The sequence below is a fragment of the Jaculus jaculus genome, chromosome 12 (assembly GCF_020740685.1).
Source record: "Jaculus jaculus isolate mJacJac1 chromosome 12, mJacJac1.mat.Y.cur, whole genome shotgun sequence".
Taxonomy (NCBI): domain Eukaryota; kingdom Metazoa; phylum Chordata; class Mammalia; order Rodentia; family Dipodidae; genus Jaculus; species Jaculus jaculus.
In genome coordinates, this window is record NC_059113.1 from 29138984 (window position 1) to 29159815 (window position 20832).

The 20832-nt window shown below is 49.6% G+C and overlaps 1 protein-coding gene across 10 annotated transcripts in view; it reads right to left on the minus strand.

The window, feature by feature from the left end:
- Ank1 (ankyrin 1) overlaps window positions 1-20832 on the minus strand; it is a 241506-nt gene that overhangs the window by 75274 nt on the left and 145400 nt on the right. The gene's annotated exons all lie outside the window — the stretch shown is intronic.

Here is a 20832-nt window from a genome sequence, read left to right on the forward strand (position 1 = left end):
CCACCATCAGCCAGAGGAAGCAGAACTCTCACAGAAGTTCTACTTGGTCTGACCAGACTAACTAGGGTGCTCCCCTCAGTCCCTGCACCCTGCATTCTGTCTTCTGGCAGTGCAGGGCACTTAAGGGTCTTGAAGGTTTCTGACAAAAGCTGACATCAAAAAGTGCTACTTGCTGGGCTTGGTGGCGCATACCTTTCATCCCAGCACTTGGGAGGCAGAGGTAGGAGGAGCACCAGGAGTTCGAGGCCACCCTGAGACTACATAGTGAATTCCAGTACAGCCTGGGCTACAGCAAGACCCTACCTCAAAAAAAAAAAAAAAAAACCAATGAAATAATAATAAATAAAAATAAAGTGCTACTAGGAGCCACAAATAATTCTGATGTTATGAGGAAATTTCAGATCCAATGGAAAAGCAGATCTTGGCTCTGGACAGAAAGTGGTTTCAGTTAGTGGCCAATATTGATCCTTTGCAATTTGGGCTTGTTCCTGTCTCCTCCTTCATGGCCGGCCAGCACTTCTCCTCTCCAAGATCTATGTGAGCCCCACTCTGTGAGGCTCTGGAGATGCTGGGACCTGGCATCTATGTGAACCCCACTCTGTGAGGTGCTGGAGACGCTGGGACCTGGCATCTAAGTGAACCCCACTCTGTGAGGCTCTGGAGATGCTGGGACCTGGCATCTATGTGAACCCCACTCTATGAGGTGCTGGAGACGCTGGGACCTGGCATCTAAGTGAACCCCACTCTGTGAGGCTCTGGGCCATGTTGAGACCTGGCAGCTGGGGCTTCTGGGACCTGGTGACAGAGCTCAAGGGTAGAGCTGCTGTTGCTGCTGCTAACCATTTTCCACAGGAGATGGCCCTGGCAGGGGCCACAGCCAATGTGCATGCGGTGCTGGCTGTAGGCTCATTCATCTGCTGCCAGGCAACACTGCCACCTGAGTGGTAGCCCTGTACTGGCTCTAACAGCCTCAGAGCTATGGAGCTGGTGTGGCTGAGAGTAAACATCTAAGGTGGTTTACTGTTTATGCTCTGGGATGATCTATCCCTCCTCAGAGCCAGTGTGAAGACTCGGTTTAGAAGGATGCTTACTACAAACTCTGTCTAACCAAAGAAAGGCTGAGTCAAATAGGGATCAGAGACTGATTCTACCTTTCCCTTACAGCTGAGGAGACCAAGGCCCAGAGTAGTCAAATGATTACCTGACGTCACACAGCCCTTGTGGGGCATGGCCACATGCAAAGCCAACCAGGATTCCCTAGGGAAATAAGTCTGGGTGTCTCCCTGGGGAGCTGACACACTTCTATGTCAGACGAATGCAAGCACACTTGCTTTATTCATCAGTCACAATAATCATCCTTAAGGACCTGAGTGTGGCTTCTATGACTGGTCTCAAGGGCTCTGCTATCCATCTTGGTCCACAAGAATCTCTTTTTTTCCTCATCTCTGGGTCACAAGCCTTCTCAAGGAGGCATTCCTAGCAGAGGTGAGGGTCTTCTCACAGAAGGGCCCATCTGGTTGGGTCCGCATTTCACAGTGTGACTTGCCCTCTGTCCCAGGTCCTGGCTCAATGATCTCTTTATGACTTTATCTTTCTCACTTCATTGTTAACTTGTTTGCATTTAACACAGTCGCTGTAAGTTAGTTTCACATCTATTACTAGGGTGATTACAATCAATGTCCTCATCTGAGTCACAGAATAGAAACAAACCCTGTTAGGCACAGCTGCTGCCAGTGTGCAAGGGACCTTGGAGCTAATGCACGCAAAAGCACACAGACAACAGGGTGTGGTGTGTGCCTGTCTCAGCCTCGGCTGTCACCATTGTGCCACCAAATGCTCAGGTCTACTTAATTCAAATACACAAAACCTTGCCATGAATCTACAGGGCCGGGCAGTGTGGATGACTGAGAAAAATACTCTTTCTGTTTAAAAAAAAAATGGATTTTATTTATTTATTTATTTGAGTGAGAGAAAGAGGTAGAGAGAGAGAATGAGTGTGCCAGGGCCTCCAGCCACTGCAAATAAACTCCAGACACATGCATGCCCTTGTGCATCTGGCTTATGTGGGTCCTGGAGAACCAAACCAGGATCCTTTGGCTTTGCAGGCAAATGCCTTAACTGCTAAGCCATCTCTCCAGCCCCAAATGCTTTTTCTTGAATAACGTAGTATGGGTCTAAGAGGGTGAATAAACATAAAATACATGCCAAAAGTGTCCCAACTGTCATGCATGAGACTGTAGCACACATGAAAAGGTGCTGCTCTGTGTAAGACACCAGCTAGCTTATACACCAGGGTGACAGATTCATTGACAGTGTATAAGAGACCAGCCAGTGTATACACCAGGGTGACAGGTTCATTGACAGTGTATAAAAGACTAGCCAGGCTGACAGGAAGCTGGAAGAAGCCATTCTACATGCAGTTCAATGGGAGAAAGAGAAAACACCAGTGAAGATACTCAACAGTGGACACTGGAAGCCTTATATTTGGCCAGCCAGGCCAAATGAGCCAACCGGTGCAATAGTGGCACATCTGTCATGGTGGAAACCAACTGCCCTCTAATTGGACTGGAGGCCCACTCCATGGAAGGTAATACTGAAATGCTGAAAACTTAAAACAGGGGTAGTCATGAGCCATAGGGGTGTAACATCTGCTGCTGTTGGCTAAATATATATACTATGTTTATCAAACTGCCCAGTAAGTACTTCTAATGTTCATGCCCTTATATTAATGCCACTCTCACTTTTGGTAGAGAATCTTCTTTTTTCAGATGGTAGTGACCTTGGAATGACTCAGAAGGCATCATGGTGCTGGAAAGAAGTGTCAGGAGTACAGAGTACTGCAATATCTCTATCATACCTCCCAAGACTCAGGGTCCATTGCGGAAGAGGTGGCGGAAAGAATGAAAGAGACAAAGGAAGGATAGGACTCCTTACAATGTGCTCCCTCCAGACACAAAATGGACTGGAGATCCATGACCTCACAGTGCCTGACACTACCACAAAACCATCATAATTGTAGGAAAAGATTATGACATTAAAATAAAAGAGAGACTGATTGAGATGAGTATAATGGAGTTTCAAAGGGGAAAGTGGGGGGAGGGAGGATATTACCATGGGATTTTTTTTATAATCATAAAAGTTGTTAACATAAATTTTTTTTTAAAAAAGAAAGAGGACTAAAAAAAGTACATTATCCATACAAGTAATAAGGCAAGCTGACCTTGAATTCACTATAGTTCCAGGCTGTCCTCAAACTTACACTGATCCTGCTACCTGTGCCTCCCAGGTTCTGGGATTAAAGGTGTACACCACCACAAAAAGAGAGACCAGCCAGTATATATACCAGGGTGACAGGTTCATTGACAGTGTATAAGAGACCAGCCAGTGTATACACCAAGGCGACAGGTTCATTGACAGTGTATAAGACACCAGCCAGCGTATACACCAGGGTGACAGGTTCATTGACAGTGTATAAGACACCAGCCAGCGTATACACCAGGGTGACAGGTTCATTGACAGTGTATAAGACACCAGCCAGCGTATACACCAGGGTGACAGGTTCATTGACAGTGTATAAGACACCAGCCAGTGTATACACCAGGGTGACAGGTTCATTGACAGTGTATAAGACACCAGCCAGAGGGCTGGAGAGATGGCTTAGCGGTTAAGCGCTTGCCTGTGAAGCCTAAGGACCCCGGTTCGAGGCTCGGTTCCCCAGGTCCCACGTTAGCCAGATGCACAAGGGGGCGCACGCGTCTGGAGTTCGTTTGCAGAGGTTGGAAGCCCTGGCGCGCCCATTCTCTCTCTCTCTCTCTGTCTTTCTCTCTGAGTCTGTCGCTCTCAAATAAATAAATAAATAATTTAAAAAAAAATTAAAAAAAAAAAAAAAGAGACCAGCCGGAGTATTCACCAGGGTGACAGGTTCATTGACAGTGTATAAGACACCAGCCAGCGTATACACCAGGGTGACAGGTTCATTGACAGTGTATAAGACACCAGCCAGCGTATACACCAGGGTGACAGGTTCATTGACAGTGTATAAGACACCAGCCAGCGTATACACCAGGGTGACAGGTTCATTGACAGTGTATAAGAGACCAGCCAGCGTATTCACCAGGGTGACAGGTTCATTGACAGTGTATAAAAGACAAGCCAGTGTATACACCAGGGCGACATGTCCATTGACAGTGTATAAGAGACCGTCCAGTGTATACACCAGGGCGACAGGTTCATTGAGAGTGGCAAGGTGAGAAAACATGTGTGACTTGAAATTCTAAACTCACACATTAACAGGTTAGAAGCCATGCTTCCAGTCTCCTCACTGGTTGTCCTCCTCTGCCTTTCATGAGAAAGCTGAGCACAATAGGTGCCCAAATGACCCCAAGTCCTAGTGGCAAGTTCCCTCTGGCCCCTGTCCTCAGCAGGTGGTTGTCCAGTCAGCTGCTCCTGTGCCTTGCCCAGTAGTTGCAGCTGCAGGACGCTGGAGAACCACTTTCCGGCCCCAATCCGTGAAGGATCTTCCTTCTTATTAATGCACGACAAGGGCTTGAGAGATGGCTTAGCGGTTCAGTGCTTGCTTGTGAAACCTAGGGACTCATGTTTGAATCTCCAGGTCCCACGTAAGCCAGATGCAGTGACGCAAGCGCGCAATGTTGCACATGAGCACAAGGGGGCGCACATGTCTGGAGTCCATTCACAGCAGTTGAAGGCCCTGTTGCGCCCATTCTCTCTCTCTCTCAAAATAACATACAAAACTGCAGGACAAGCCACACAGGAGATGGCTTCTGAGTATGCCAGCTTCAGATTCTCCGGGCTCAGCTTCTCACTGTCATAGGCACATTGAGATCACAGATGCCTGTTCCACTTTGCCTCTTTTAAGTGGGTGCTGGGGAATTGAACCCCGGGTTGGCAGACTTTGCAAGCAAGTGCCTTTAACCATTAAGCAATCTTCTCAGCCCCACTTGCATTTGCTTTAAGCAGATCTTTAAATTGCTCTAATGCAAGTGATGCGAACTATGTGTTCTTAGCTATAACTATGGACAGGGATGAACTGCCATTCACAACCCCTTCAAAACCAGGAACCATATTCTTTGTTTTAGTTAAATCAAGTGTAAGCTAGCTGCCAAAAGTGAAAGACAGACTGCCAGTTCTTGCCTCAGGATTTTTCAGCTATGCATCCAACCTTCACAGCACTTCTCTTAAAGCCAAATGGCAGAAGGGTTGTTGATAGGATTATGAGTGGGATTAATCACATATTTCTTCCTTCAAATAACAGGTTGTGGAGGAGAAGTAAAAATGAAGTGGAGAGGGCTGGAGAGATGGCTTAGCGGTTAAGCGCTTGCCTGTGAAGCCTAAGGACCACGGTTCGAGGCTCGGTTCCCCAGGTCCCACGTTAGCCAGATGCACAAGGGGTCGCACGCATCTGGAGTTCGTTTGCAGAGGCTGGAAGCCCTGGCACGCCCATTCTCTCTCTCCCTCTATCTATCTTTCTCTCTGTGTCTGTCGCTCTCAAATAAATAAATAAATAAAAATTTAAAAAAAAAATGAAGTGGAGAGATATAAGATGAAATGTTTCGGCTAAATAAGAGGCTGGGGAAGAAGCCGTAGCTACTCGTGGCCATTTTCCAGCCACACGGTCCCTGCAAGACCCCAGTTCACTATCTTCTTCCCACTGACCCCTCGCTCCAGGTCGCTGCATGCCAGGCTGCTTGAGAACTGCCCATGCGCTTAGCTGCTCCACTCTGCTCCAGTTCCCTCACTCTTTCCGCTCTTCTGTTCCAATTCCTTTTGGCTGATCTTCAAGTTGGTCTTTCGTTTCCATTCTCTCTGCAGCTAGATCCAGTCTACTGCCTGTCGAAGAGGGGTTTCTGTGTGCCTAACCTCCTAGCTTCCAGCCATCTCAGGTGTCTGTGCGTCAGGTAGACCCAACCATGCCTCTCTGGGCAGTGATGTGGGTTTCCTGGTGACAACAGGTGTGAGAAGAATGTGGGAGAGGTTGAAACTTTGGGGTAGAAACGCTAGCTGAGCGCGAGCGTTCCTCATTCTCTGCTTCCTAACTGCAGATGCGACATGACCAGCTGCCGCAGGCTCCTGCCGCACGCCTCTCCTCCCTCCCCATGAGGCACTGCACCCCAACTGCAAGCCAAGATGATTCACAACTTCCCTCTCCCCATGAGGCACTGCACCCCAACTGCAAGCCAAGATGATTCACAACTTCCCTCTCCCCATGAGGCACTGCACCCCAACTGCAAGCCAAGATGATTCACAACTTCCCTCTCCTTTCTCCCTCCCTCCCTCTCTCCCTTCTTTCCTACTTTCCTTCCCACAGCAAGGAGAAAAGTAACTAATACAAAAAGTTGGCTTGGAAATGGGGCCATTGCTTTGATAAACATGACCAGATAAATGACTCATATGTCTTTGGAGCTGCCTTGTGGGAGGAATGTAGAAGAGTTTGAAACTTTGGGCTCAAAAGCCTGTAGCATGCTGTAAGGCAAGCTTAATGGACCATTCTGGTGGGAGCTTAGAAGACCAGAATGCCAGAAGAAATGCAGAGAGTGGCAGTTTGGCTCATAAGTTTTCGGAGGGGCACAAAGACTCTTTCTGGAACTGGGCTAGAGGCAGCTCATGTTATGTGCTGACACAGAAGTCTGAGTGAAGCTACACTAAAAAGTAATGGACTAACTTGCTCAGTTGAAGAACTCTCCAGACAGGATAGCACTCAGGCTGATGTTGAGAAGGCAGCTATAAATTGTGAAAAACATCAGCAGCATTGAAGAGAAACCCCATGCACTGCACTGAAACAAGAATAAAGATGCCCTGAGGGCAAGACCCCCTCTCTCTTGTGAAAAGTACAAATTCATTTGGAAGAAGAGAGCCTAAGCCAGGCGTGGTGGTGCACAGCATTAATCCCAGCACTTGGGAGGCAGAGGTAGGGGGATCGCCATGAGTTCAAGACCACCCTGAGACTACATAATGAATTCCAGGTCAGCCTGGACTAGAGAGAGACCCTACTTTTAAAAAAAAAAAGAGCCTAAACTGAAGGGGTTTCCCTGCTCAAAACACAATGGAAGTCTGGTTCGCATTGGTGGTAGAAATCACCTAACCAGAGCAGCTTCTGGGAAAAAAGAGGTTTATTTTGGCTTACAGGCTTGAGGGGAAGCTCCACGATGGCAGGAAAAAACGATGGCATGAGCAGAGGGTGGACATCAACCTCTGGCCAACATAAGCTAGACAACAGCAACAGCAGAGTGTGCCAAACACTGGCATGGGGAAACTGGCTATATCACCCATAAGCCTGCCCCCAATAATACACCGCCTCCAGGAGGCATTAATTTCTAATTGCCATCAGCTGAGGAGTCTACCATCCGGAACACCCAAGTTTATGGAGGACACCTGAATCAAACTGCCACAATGGCCTAGGGAAATGTTTCACCAAGGTCAGCTTTTTTTTTTTTTTATTTATTTATTTATTTATTTGAGAGCGACGGACATAGAGAGAAAGACAGATAGAGGGAGAGAGAGAATGGGCACGCCAGGGCTTCCAGCCTCTGCAAACGAACTCCAGACGCGTGCGACCCCTTGTGCATCTGGCTAATGTGGGACCTGGAGAACCGAGCCTCGAACCGGGGTCTTTAGGCTTCACAGGCAAGCGCTTAACCGCTAAGCCATCTCTCCAGCCCAAGGTCAGCTTTTTTGTTGTTTGTCTTCTTTTTTCCAAGATGGGGTCTTTCTCTAACCCAGGCTGACCTGGAATTCACTTTGTAGTCCCAGGGTGGCCTTGAACTCTCCACAATCCTCCTACCTCTCCGCCTCTGGAGTGCTGGGATTAAGGGCATGTGCCGTCACACCCTGCTAGGTCAGCTTCTACTGACAAGGTGGGGGGTCTTCCCACCCACACTCACACCTAGAGTTCTTCTTGTGCCTTCGCTCTTTTTCAGGTAAAATGCCAATTTAGAGAATTCTGAGAAGCAATGTGTCTGACAGGAGAGGGAGATCTTAGCCAGGCTGCTCTTCTTTTAAACATTTCTTTAGATGATGAAGACAAAAAAAAAAAAAAAAGTCACATTCAGCCCTGAATGATTTAACTTGGAGTATTCTCTTGCACCAACTGTGAGAGATTCCATTGGCAAAACACACGATTCTAGACATTTGTTCTCAGTAAAGTGTTTCTCTGTTTAGCTCCTCGGATTATCCCAATTACACTAATTGATTTCCAAATGTACAAATACATAGGCATGCCATGAGACACTTAGCTCTTATCCTGTCAAGAGCAGGAGAAAGTGTTCAAATAGGACGGGTCTGGTGCTCAGAGGCCCCATACCTCATGGAAGATGACAGGAACACCTCAAAAGCAGGTGCCAGTGATTCCAGGGCACGCAACCCTCACACTTCCTCTTCTCATGGCTGCCCATTTCATCTGTGTCCACAGAGCAGACCTCCTGGCTCTGCCACCCTACAACCCCAAAAGCTCCAGTCTCTCCTTTTCCTGTGAGATAAGCAGGGACTTGCAAGCCACAAGGGTGTCTCCAGGAAGCATGGCTTCATTCACTCACACCTACTATCGGGAAGTGACTCCACTTATCAGATCAGCTGCCTGCTTCTAGCCATGCAGAAACAAGGGGATGCTGGCCAGTGAAAGTTCTGTTGGGCAGGAAAAGCTCTGGATTCCTGGGAAGAACAGCCCACAACAGAGCAGTGGCAGAACAGCCAGGCAGATCGAGGAGCCTAGAATCGCTGGGAGATGAGAAAAGTAAGTTCTGGATAATTCTATCATGATACTGCACTTCCCTTGACTAGCGTGGTCAGTAAAGAACCAACAAGTCTACGTCTGGGGCTGTAGCTTAGTGGTAGAGCGCTTGCCTAGTGTGCATGAGGCCCTAAGTTTGATTCCTTGTAGTGTAATGTGAAGCTACAACCAAAACAAGACAGAAAGAACCACACAACTATGATGCCCATGACAAGGGCATGATGTCTACCCAAAATTTATGTGCCTAGGTATCCGTATTCCATAGCCCACCTTCCTATACATTCTGGATTCTCAGTCAAGAACCAGGAGCAATGGGCATCAAGGGGGAGCTGGTGTCGGACTTCCATTCTCCAAGGCAGGAACAAGGGTCCCTTCAAGAAACGACCATACAACCAACAGAGTCAGGTGTGCGTGGAGCCAGGACTGGCCCGAGGCAAGCTGTTGAGGGGGCTCCACTGAGCTCCCATTCGACATGAAACCATGTCAGCATCAGGTTAAAACCCACGGAAGAGCAGGGAGGTTCAAACAGATGCAAGTGAAGAGAACAGCTCGGTGGGGGAAACTGGAGAGCCTAAGTTCGGCAGCACTGCAGCGAACACACAGACCCGGCGGGAAACCGCTGTGCAGAGCCACCAGGGTGGCAGCTGTTATGGGTGGTCCTCGGTGGAGGCCCACGCTGGTGGCTTGGCTTGAGGAAGAGCAGATGCTGATGTCATGTTATTGACCTCTCCCCCACCCAAGCACAGGGCAGCTACAAGAGACACCCTGATGACTTTTCCACAGAGAGATGGTGATGCCTGCTCCATCCGTGACCCCAGTCAACCACACCAGGCGGGCAGTATTTCCACAGGACCGCGCTCACAGACTTGACATCTCCGTGTGGCCACAGGAAACATCAGACAGACAATGCTGAGGCTCAAACCACGGGATGAAATATAGCAAAAAAAAAAAAAAAAAAAAAAAAACACGCGAGAGACAGGCAGGACCTGAGAAATGGTTGCAGACTGGAAGCCCCTGGCCACGTGACACCTAAGAGCAAGCATGTGCCTGGGACATCCTCGGACCAGAAAGAGAGAAGGTGGGATATAGGACACAGGGAGGAGGAGGAAAGGGAGAGCGGAGAGGACGAGGCTTCTAGAAAGGAGGAGGCAGAGGAACAGAAAGAAGTTGCTGGGACAGCCAGTAGAAGTTGGATGCAGTCTGGATGGGGTGATGGTGTGCATCCATCCATTTGGGCACGTGAGCGTCAGGTGGGAGGCGCCCTTACTCTTCAGTGGTGCACACTGGAATGTTTAGGGATAACGGTGTCATACGTGACGTTTCCACAGAAGAAGACAGGAGGAAGGGAGGAGTGATGGCAAGGGCTAAGAGGGGTTCCGGTCATGGGAGGGAGGGGGGCGCTGGATGGCCCCCTAGGGTTTCTGCAGGACTCTTGACGAGCAGCTTGGATCCGTGTGCTGATGCTATTCTCTCTCACTGCTCCAGTGTATCTTTTTTTTTTTTTTTTTTTTGCTAGGTAAGGTTTCACTCTAACTCAGGCTGACCTGGAATTCACTATGGAGTCTCAGGGTGGCCTTGAACTCACGGCGATCCTTCTACCTCTGCCTCCTGGGTGCTGATTCTACTCTATAGGATTTACAGCTCTGCAGGGACCACTTGGTAGGAAAGGCCTGCTTTAAAAAAAATAAAAATAATAATAAAAAGATCCCATCTTGGAATCTAATGACTCAGGAGGCAGACAGAGCTGAGCAACTGTCCTTTCCTCCTTTGCAAAGCTGGCTTCCTCTAGGGACAGGGGCAATTACAGCCCAGAAGGACCCAGGAGGCTGACACCGAGTCAGAAAGGTGGCCAGATGGAAATGAACAAACCAGCTCTAAGCATTTTCTTTGCTTTGCTTTATTGCAATCTAAATTTAGCTCGCTACCCAGGTAGCTCTTAAGATTCACAGTTTACTAGATACTCATGAGGAAGAAACACTGTAATCCATTTCATTACCTTAAAGCAGTTTCTGAGCTGTGCCTGGAGGCCACCAGACCTCACCTCACCTTTGCTGTGCTCTCTGACAGCTTGAAACTAACAGCGGCCCTCGCCCTCCAAAACCCCATGGCTCAGCAGCAAATCCACTGTCGAGGCTACAAGAGCCCTTGGGAGTGGAGGGGGAGGAAGTCTGAGTCCAAGTTAATGAGGGAATGGGCTCTAAAATTGAGCTTAGTAGCTAAGAATATCTCCCATGCACTAGAAATATGCGACGTCCGAGATCTTAGTACTCCTTTAAGAAAAACAAAGTGGACCAGACCTCTTGAAGAAGGGCAGTGGGATTAGAGGGCGAAGCCTGGGGAGGAGGAAGGCCTCTAATCTATCCTTCTATCTGTCACTTCCCTGGGCTTCAAAACCGAGCGTCTGCTAAATGACAGGCCTGCTGACATTTCTCAGCTCCCTCCTAGTCTACACCCCAAGAATGGAGCTATCAGCAGCTGCAGGAAACAGGGAGACTGAGTTTTGCAGCACAGGGAACGACAGCATGACAATCTTGCCACCGAACTGCCAAGTTTGGGGAGATTTTCAGATGGCGTGCACTTCTGTGGTTTTGGATTTTTTTTTTAAGCAAAAAGCATGGAACAATCTTGCTGTTAAATTTACAAAACAAGGGCTGAAGGGATGGCTTAGCCATTAAGGCACTTTCCTACAAAGCTTAAGGACCCAGGTTCGGCTCCCCAGAACCCATGTAAGCCAGATGCACAAGGTTACAACGCACACATGGTCACACATGCACGCAAGGTAGTGCATACATCTGGAGTCCAATTGCAGTGGCTAGAGGCCCTGGTGCACCAATTCTCTCTCTCTCTCTCATAAATAAATTAAATTTAAAAATTTACAAAAAATATTAAAATTTGAGACATGCCTGTTACCAGTGAGAAAAGTTTCAAGTTCAACTTCACCATCTGTGGTGGTTTGAATAGAATAGATGGCCCCCAATATATTCAGTTCTTTATTGTTTGTAGTTTGTATCTGCTGGCTACCTGGCTGGAAGCAATGTCACTGGGTGATCTTAAGGTGTGGTGGTGGGTTTCTGATTTCAATCTAAAGATATGCAAGGTGTGCCTAGCTGGAGTTCCTGAAGTGTGCTGTGTGGCTTTTGACCTTTAGGCTTGTACTTCTCTCTCTCTGCTTGGACATGTGAAGGCAGGCCAGCTTCTTCTGCCATTTATGGAACTTCCCCTGGATCTGTAAGCTTCAATAAATATCCCTTCCTCCATAACTGTGCCTGGTCTGGAAGTTCATCTCAGTGAACCTGAAGCTGTCTGCTACACCATCAAATGTCCAGGTTTCCAGGCTAAGTCATATCCACCGTCTATTGCCAGAGCAACTTCATGTTCATCTTTCCTCTGCCAACCAGACAAAGCAGTCTCTTCGAGGCTGGGGTGAAGGGACATGGTCCTCAGCAAGAGTTCCTGCCTCTCTCTGCCATGTGATACCCTATTTCCAAAAGGTGAATTGCTCATTGGACCATGTTCCTATGGTTCCATTGCATAAAATCACATTTATCTGCTCTTGCACCCTTGTGACCCCAAAGGCTTGATTTTTTAAAATTTATTATTTTTAAGTAGAATCTTTGTATAGACACATCCTATTTTGGCATGACCATTTCCCTCCTCCCTGCCCCCATTCCACTGAGGGGCCTCCTTAGTGGGATTGCTGGTATTCCCCATGCAGTTGTGGGTTATGAGCTGTGAAAACAGAAGTCAGCTATTGTGGGGGTGCAATGCCTCTGAATATTCCCTCCCACCACATGGCTCTTCCTTCCGTCCCCTCTTCTGCAAAATTCCAGGGTCTCGCTCTAGCCCAGGCTGAGCAGGAATTCACTATGCAGTCTCAAACTCACAATGATCCTCCTACCTTGGCCTGCCAAGTGCTGGGATTAAAGAAGTGCGCCACCACACCTGGCTGGCTTGGCTTTTTTGAGGTCCTGTTTTCTTTTGTAATCAGGTCCCAGCCTGGGCCTGGTGTGCACATCTGCACACCCTGCTGCATATACAGCCCTCTGTTTTCACCTAGTCTCTCACAAGTAAGAGGATCACATCTGCCCTTCACACTGTAAACTCACAGCCACCGCACCATAAAATGAAGTTTAAAGGATATGTGTTCCTTGTACTGCATTCTAGATCGTTCCTGACAATACTAGTCACCCTTTTCCTAGTCCCTAGGATGCAGGAGACATCTCTGTTGGCTACAAATGGGCAAGTTTATGTAACTGAGCTATTCAATTAACCTTCTGTTTCCTTCACTGGATGGGAGGAAACTATGAAAGCAGTCTTGGCAGGCGTCTCAAGGTACAGTGGCCTCGGCTTCAGCCTTCAGATGCGTCCTGTGGAGCACAGCTTGCTGTGAGCTGGTGGTTGCAGGCCCTGCACCCACAAAACTCTTCACCTTCTTGGCCTCACCTGTCCAGCATCTGCTCTGGCCACCTTGTAAGGGAAGAGTGGGAATATAAAGTGGTCATGGCTGGGATGGGCTTTGGATGGCAGAACAGAGACACCGTGGAGCTGACATCTGTGGTGATCAAACACAAGGAGTACTCCTCTGTGTGACAAGGAACCAACTTACTTTCCAGCTGTCAGTTGGCTCTTATAATTAGTAAGATGAATATCAGCTGGATTAGTTCCTAACCCGAACACAACAGCAATTCGTTTATTTGAAACAGTCTTCCAGAGGCTTCCAGCTCCCATCTTCTCCACTCAGGCTCTCTTCAGAGCTTCAGAAGGCTCTAGAACAGGCATAGTGGCCTTGTACTGCTTCCTATCTCCCTGAACTGCAAGCAAGACTCTCACCTCCCGGTGGAGGCTGCAGAGACAACTTCTTCTCTCTCCCTCATCACTATTCCAGAGCCTAAGAAGGTTTAATGTCTTCCTAGCATCACAGCATGAAGGTTTCCTGCATGACTGTGGTGTGCAAGCAGCATCTGGAACCATGTGTTCTAATGCCATTTCTATGCCTACCTCTAGTTTTAAGAATCAGATGAAGGCTAGAGAGATGGCTTAGCAGTTAAGGCACTTGCCAACAAAGCCAAAGGACCCAGGTTCGATTACCCAGAACCCATGTAAGAGAGATGTTCAAGATGGTGCATGTGTCCGGAGTTGGTTTGTAGTGGCTGGAGGCCCTGGCGTGCCCATTCTCTCTCTCTCTTTCAAATAAATACATAAGAGACAGAAACGACAGGACAGGACAGTAACAAGCTTTCTGTCCTGGTCTAGAACTGGCCTCCCAAGCTCAAGGGCCACTCACCTCACCCTCCTTCACCGCATGCACCCCAGCCCCATGGAGCCCACTTCCCCACCCTTGGGCAGGCCTGATCTTGCTGTGACCCCTGCTCCCCAATTCTGTATCTAGAAACTTGTATTCCTCCTTTGAGACCTTCCTTTCCCTCACTGGCATGCCACCACCCCTCCGAGACCATGAACAAGAACAGAGCGGGCAGGGGTCTGTACTCAGCGCAGCTCAGCGGCCCCGCGGCCCCGTGTGGCAGGCAGACCACTGCGCCCGCAGCTCCCACGGGCACGCAGGCTTCCTTCTGTGCGTCAGTCTGTGAGGGCAACGTCTGAATTTACCATTGCTAGTCAAGCATAACGTGCAGCCATCGTACGTGCCCTCAGCATGTGTTGGCAGACATGAACAAACAAATGAGCTCAGAAACTGTTTTTGTTGTTTCAGGGTTTTTTTTTTTTTTTTTTTTTTTTTGGTTTTCACTATACCCCAGGCTGAGCTGGAATTCACTATGTAGTCTCAGAGTGGCCTTGAACTCACGGTGATCCTCCTACTTCTGCCTCCAGTGTGCTGGGATTAAAGGCGTGTGCCACCACGCCCAGCCCCAGTGTTGTTTGTGAGACAAGGTCTCCATGAACTCGGGATCTTTCTGCCCCAGCCTATCAGCCCTCACCTGGGTTGCAGGCACAGCCCTATGGTCACCCTTAGGAGGGTCCAGAGCATGGCTTCCATGGGGCATGTCTAGAAATGAGCATGGGCTGCTTTGATGGCTCATTTCTTGCTTCTTTTCATCTGGCTAGCTGGTAAATACGAAACGCCAATCACCTCACCCCAGAAAGTACTTTTTTTTGTATGTGTAAGTTTACATGGTTCACGTGTGTTTAGACAGCTCCATGTTGTTGGGATGAACATCCAAACCAGATACAGCTTATGGGAGGAAGGGGTTTATTTCAAGCTCACAGTTCTAGGGGTGGAAAGTTCCATCAATGGCGGAGAAGCTGCTTCCGTACACCCAAGCAGACAGAAACAACCAAACAGCCCTTAAAAAACCAAAAGCAGCAAGCACAAGCCCTCAGGCTGCCCTTTCACACCTAGGGGCTGGAAATCAGACCCGCCCTCAGTGACACCTCAAATATGGACTCCAGGATCTGTCCCCAGTGACACCTCCTCCGGCCGGCAGCTGGAGACCCAAGTTACAAGCCTCCATAAAACCCTTGAGTCTATGGGGGACATCCACTGAAACCACCACCATGTGTACGTGTGTGTGCATGCTCTTGTGTGTGTGGGTGGGCATGTGTGTGCTTGCGTGCGGAGACCAAGGGTTGATGGGTGTCTGCATCAATGGCTCTCGCATCAATAGCTCTCTGCCTTTTTTTTTTTTTTTTTGAGACAGGCTCTCTCACTGAATCTGGAGCGCACCAATTTGGCTGGACTAGCTAGCCAGCAAGCCCCAGGGATTTCCCCGCCTCTACCCCCCAGCATGGGCTGCGGCTTGTACATGGGTGCTAGGGATCTGAGCGTGGGTCCTCGTTCTTGCACACCACGTGCTTACTCACTGAGTCATATCCCCAGCCCCCAGAAAGTGTTTCGTTGTTATTTTTTAAAAATATTTTTTGTTCATTTTTATTTATGTATTTGAGAGTGACAGAGAGAGAAAGATGCAGATAGAGAGAGAATGGGCACTCCAGGGCCTCCAGCCATGGCAAACGAACTCCAGATGCGTGCGCCCCCTTGTGCATCTGGCTAACGTGGGTCCTGGGGAACCGAGCCTCGAACCGGGGTCCTTAGGCTTCACAGGCAAGCGCTTAACCGCTAAGCCACCTCTCCAGCCCTCATTGTTATTTTTAATGGCCACAGTCTTCATAATAAAATACTTTGATTTAATGGAATGATTTCTGGTTGAGTCAGGAGACTGGATGTGTGAGATGGGGACTTGTGAGTGTTATATGATCAGGCTGGTGATTCCAGCAGGCATCAGAGCCCCTGCCCAAAGTGCCCCATGCCAGGCAGGGTGGGGAGGCCAAGCCAATGAGCCATGGACTCAGTCCTGATATGGCTCAGCCGGCCAGACCACAGGCACGCCCGGTACCACTATGCTACAGAGAAGGTCCCACTGGGCCACAAAAGAGGCTTCAAGTGCTGGGCATAGAGACCATGCCTGGGATCCCAGCACTCAGGAGCTGATGCAGTAGTTCAAGGCCAGCCTGGGCTACATAGCAAGACTCTGTCTCAAAAAAAAAAAAAAAATCAAGGACTGGGCTGTAGCTCAGTGGTAGAGCCCTTGCCTAGCGTGCGCAAGACCCTGGGCTCCATCCTCAGTGCAGAACAAAAGGCTGGGGGAGGGTGGGGGATACAGACCAGTGGTGGAGCACTGGCCTAACATTCCAGAGGCCCTGGGTTGAGAGGAAGAGTGCCTGATGAATTTCAAAGGCAGGAAGTACTTTAAACTGTGGAGACAAGTGATGCCTTCATAATGGCTTTTGAGCTGAGAGTTGAAACACTATGTGATTAATGCAGTGGCAAGAATAATAAGGGCTGCATAAATAATAATAATAATAATAATAGTCAACAACAGTGGGCTGAATGAAGGGCCCTGTGCTGAGACTACCACATCCAAGTCACACCTGAATATCCACTGATTTTCTGCCCTGCTTCACCATCTCACCCTTCCCCATGCCACCACAGAAGGGAACACCGGCCACTGCCTTGGCCTCCCTGTTCTGCCCCTGGTCCCGTGGCCTGCAAGTCCCTTATAGACTCGGCTGCTTCTCTGATTCGCCACTAAAGCTTTTCCCTTAGATCATATGGTCCCTGACACTGTTGTTTCTGCTGCTCCTGAAACAAAACAGGTTCCTCCTGGCTCCGGGACTTTACACACCTCTTCCCTCTTCCAGAAACGTCGCTCACAGACACCACATGGTTCTGCCTTCTTCCTCCAGGCCTCTCAAAGGTTGTCCCCCTAACAACGCCACCTAAAGCAAGCCCTTTACCCTTCTCCTCCAGGGCACTTCTCCTCAGCTAACATTCTTCAGTGATCTACTCTCTTCGGCTGGTGTCTCTCCTTTACCAGCCCACAAATGCCAAGAGCATGGCCTGTCATGTGTTCTGACTAGAAAGGGACCTGGCAACAAAGAAGCCATTTAATAAACTTGTGGCATGACCCATGTAGAATGGTGGGCACAGACGTGGGTGAGGTTGGATTTGGTATGCCTTACGTCTGTCTCTCTTCATGACCCCAGCAAGCATCTAACCTCCTCAAAGGCCATGCCACCTTCGGGCACTATTTCTGCTTGGTCCTGCTATCCGGGTTCCAAGTTCAATACCCATTGTTTGATGACTACGTGGACTCTGAAGATCTCCCCACCAAGACACACACTGCTCAGCTCATGACTCCTCACCGTTCACATGTTGTGTCTGCTTCTGGCATGCCTGTTGCAGTGTCCTGTCCCCCCAAGCCCTTGGGTCATTCTGGAAGTTCTTTCCCTACCCTTCCCTGTCCAGTTCATCATCCAGGCCTGCTGGCTCTGTTCCATACCTACAGCCATGGCTTTTATCCAAGCTACCAGCAACGTCCCAATGGCCGACTGTAACAGTCTCATGACCAGCCTACATCACTTATGCATCCAGCGTCTGTTTTCCACACCGTGACCAGTGTGACCGCTTTATGGCTGCCCTGTGATGACGGCGCAGCGGCTATGGGAGAATCCATGGTTCCCTTTCCTTAGCTCTCACTATAAAGACGAGAATTCCTCATAAGGCTTCTGCAAGCAGTGGGGACGTTCAACCAGGACACACTAGGAGCTGCACAGGTTGTCCACTGCTTGAAGTGCCTCTCTACTCCTCAGGGTGAGTAGCCATCGCTTCAAGCTCTTAGGCACTCCTCATAGCTGTCCCCTGGCCACACTGTCCCCGCCCTCCGATTCATTCCCCCTCATTCAGAAACTCCAAGGTGAAGGTTAAGGACTGGAGCAGCAGGCAGGCACGCTCACGCACGCACACACACGCATGCACACACACACACGCATGCACAATGCACACACATTCAGACACATACTCCTCCGACCCTGGGGTGTAATGTCTCCGTTGCTGGATGTCCAGCTCTTGCTTTGCCCCAGCCTCGCCCCACATGATCCTTGGCTGTCTGCACTCACCCACGTTGGCCATCCGTAAGACAGACAGACAGACAGACAGACGGAATGAGCTTCTTTTCCTTCACCTCTTTAACCCCAGCCTATCCCTCAGCTCATGGTAACCTCCAACTTCCAAGTCTACGTCAGACCTCTTATCTACTCTTAGAATATTCTAGGCCTTGCCATCAAGACCTCAGTCATACATAATTATTCAGTTATCAGCTCTCGCTGCCCTGGGAGGGGGGGTCTTTTACTCCTGTGTCTCTACAGTCCGACAGTCCACGCGTGCGCGCGGAGAGCCATAGGAAGACACCCGCTATGGGATGCTAGAACTCTCACTGTGCTGGGATAAATGAAAGAGTGAGGCATTTGTATAAAGACACTGGGGTGTGGGTGTGCACTCTGGTGTGTCTTCTATAAACAGAATAATGATGCTGATAAGAATTCAGAGATCTGGTCCATGCAAAAAGGAGCCTGTCCTGCCCCGAGGATTTGTGGCTCTCACATAAGCTGAGAGCTCTTCTTGGTACACTCTCTAGAGTGATTGCTTCCTCTTGGGGCAAACACCCCTCATTCCACCCAGCCATGTACTCTGAGAGTGTATTGCTCACATAAGGAGGAGCCTGGGTGGTGTCACGCCCAGCACGGCCATCAGCTGAGATCATCCAGAAGCAAATTCCCAGCCCTGATCCCAGGACAAAGGCCCGCGTCAATCTGCCAACAGTGGGTGCACATCACAGAGAATGTCCCGGCACTGCCACAAGGGGCTCTGGACCAGGGGAAAGCAGCAGCATTGTCCTCATGGGGCGCTGATATCTGTAATGAGGCCCTGATGCACCAAACTGCCAGCCAGGGCTCGGCACAGCCATTAGCTTCTTTTCAGGCCCCGCCCTGCTGCAGCTGTCATTGGCTATGAACCCCGGCACAGAAGAGACTCAGATCTGGGGGTGGTGGGGGGACTGCCCTGGGAATAAACCCACCACAAGAGGCTTTGCACCATAGTGGGGTTCTCTTATTCTCCGCCCACCATTTCCTTGGTGAGGTGGGCAATGTCTGCTCTGTAAGGAATTAGAGTCAGCCTGAGACGGGAACCCTCCCCTAACACCACCCACACATCTGTATACATGGCTAGCTACACCTTGTCACTGCTATTGAGCCTATCAGAAAAAGTGTCAACAAGGGGCAGACAATAACTGGTCACCTCCACAGAGGACAAGGCAGTCAGAAGTGGGACGGTGAGCCCTGAGGCAGTTCCCCTGAAGGAAAGCCATCAAATCTGGAAGAAGCCATTGCCGGCTGTCACCAAACCCTCCATTCTCACAGATGACGAGCCAGGCTCAGCCCCCCATGCTCAGCTGTCCCCATGTCAATTGAGTAGGTTTCTCTGTGAGTAGAAGCCTGACCCTCAGAAGGCTCCGGTGGGTGTCTGGCTCCCCCAGAAGCTCAGCCGCAGCATGGACATGGCAAACCTCTCTGGACTCGCTCTGCAGCACCTGGCCACGCATCCTGAGAGGGGTCACCTGGGGGCATCTGCTTCTGCGGCTAAGGGTAGAGGATGCCAGACCCCTCTCTGAGCCTTGTCAACCAAGACTTGCGTCTTGTCTGCAGGCCTTCCTTCTATAGCCTCCTTGCCCAGAGCAGAGCATTCAAAGCACCCCTCCCTCTGCAAGGGGCATTCGGCTCAATCCCTGAGTAGCTAGACGTCTGTGTGTGCGTGCACAGCTGTGAGCCTTCCTGGGTGAAGGGAGAAGGGCTTCCTTGTCCTCACCCAGCCCGCATATTCAAGTCTAAACCTCCCCGCTCTGCCAATTAACTGCCACAGGCCTGGAATCATGTCCCATGCCCCACCACCTGCCTGACCCATCTGGTCCTCTCTGCTCTTTTAGCTGTGGATTGAAGCTAGCCCAAGACCCCCTTAGCCTCAAGCGGGTCGCAGAGCCTGCAGCAGCAGGGGCAGGGAGAGGACAAGGTGAGGAAGGAGGCAGAGATACTTAACTTTCACACTGGGCATCTGCCCCTACCAAGCAAGCCTCGACCACACAGAAGAACCACGAGGATACTGTGCCAAGGTAAAGAAGCCAGTCACAGAAGAACAAATACTATAGATGTTCACTTCTGGGAGGCCCTCAAAGGCTCCAGATCCCCCAGACCGAAAGCACAGCATTGCCAGGGCCAGGGGAGAAGGCAGAGCTTATTTGCTGGGGACAGAGCTTCCATCTGACAGCATCAGAGGGAGACCAGGTACAAGCTACCAGGCCTGAGTCAGGATGGTCTCCTCCACAACCAAGAACCCTTGGTTACCTATTCCCTTCCCTGCTCCCAATGGGAACCATCAAAGCTGCTGAGAGACCAAGGGCACTTACTGCATTTACTGACTTGCTGACCCAGCACCCTTTAAAGACCTTCTTCCACTCCATTTTTAAAAATTTATTTATGTGAGAGCCATAGACAGAGAGATAAAGAGGCAGATAGAGAGAGAATGGGCATACCAGGGCCTCCAGCCACTGCAAACAAACTCCAGATGCATGGGCCACTTTATATATCTGGTTTATGTGGGTCCTGGGGACTCAAGCCTCGCACCAGGGTCCTTAGGATTCACCGGCAAGCACTTAACGGCTAAGCCATCTTACCAGCCCTTTCAAAGGCCATGTTTCCACATCAGGAATGCAGAGAAACTTCTAAGAAGGCAACAG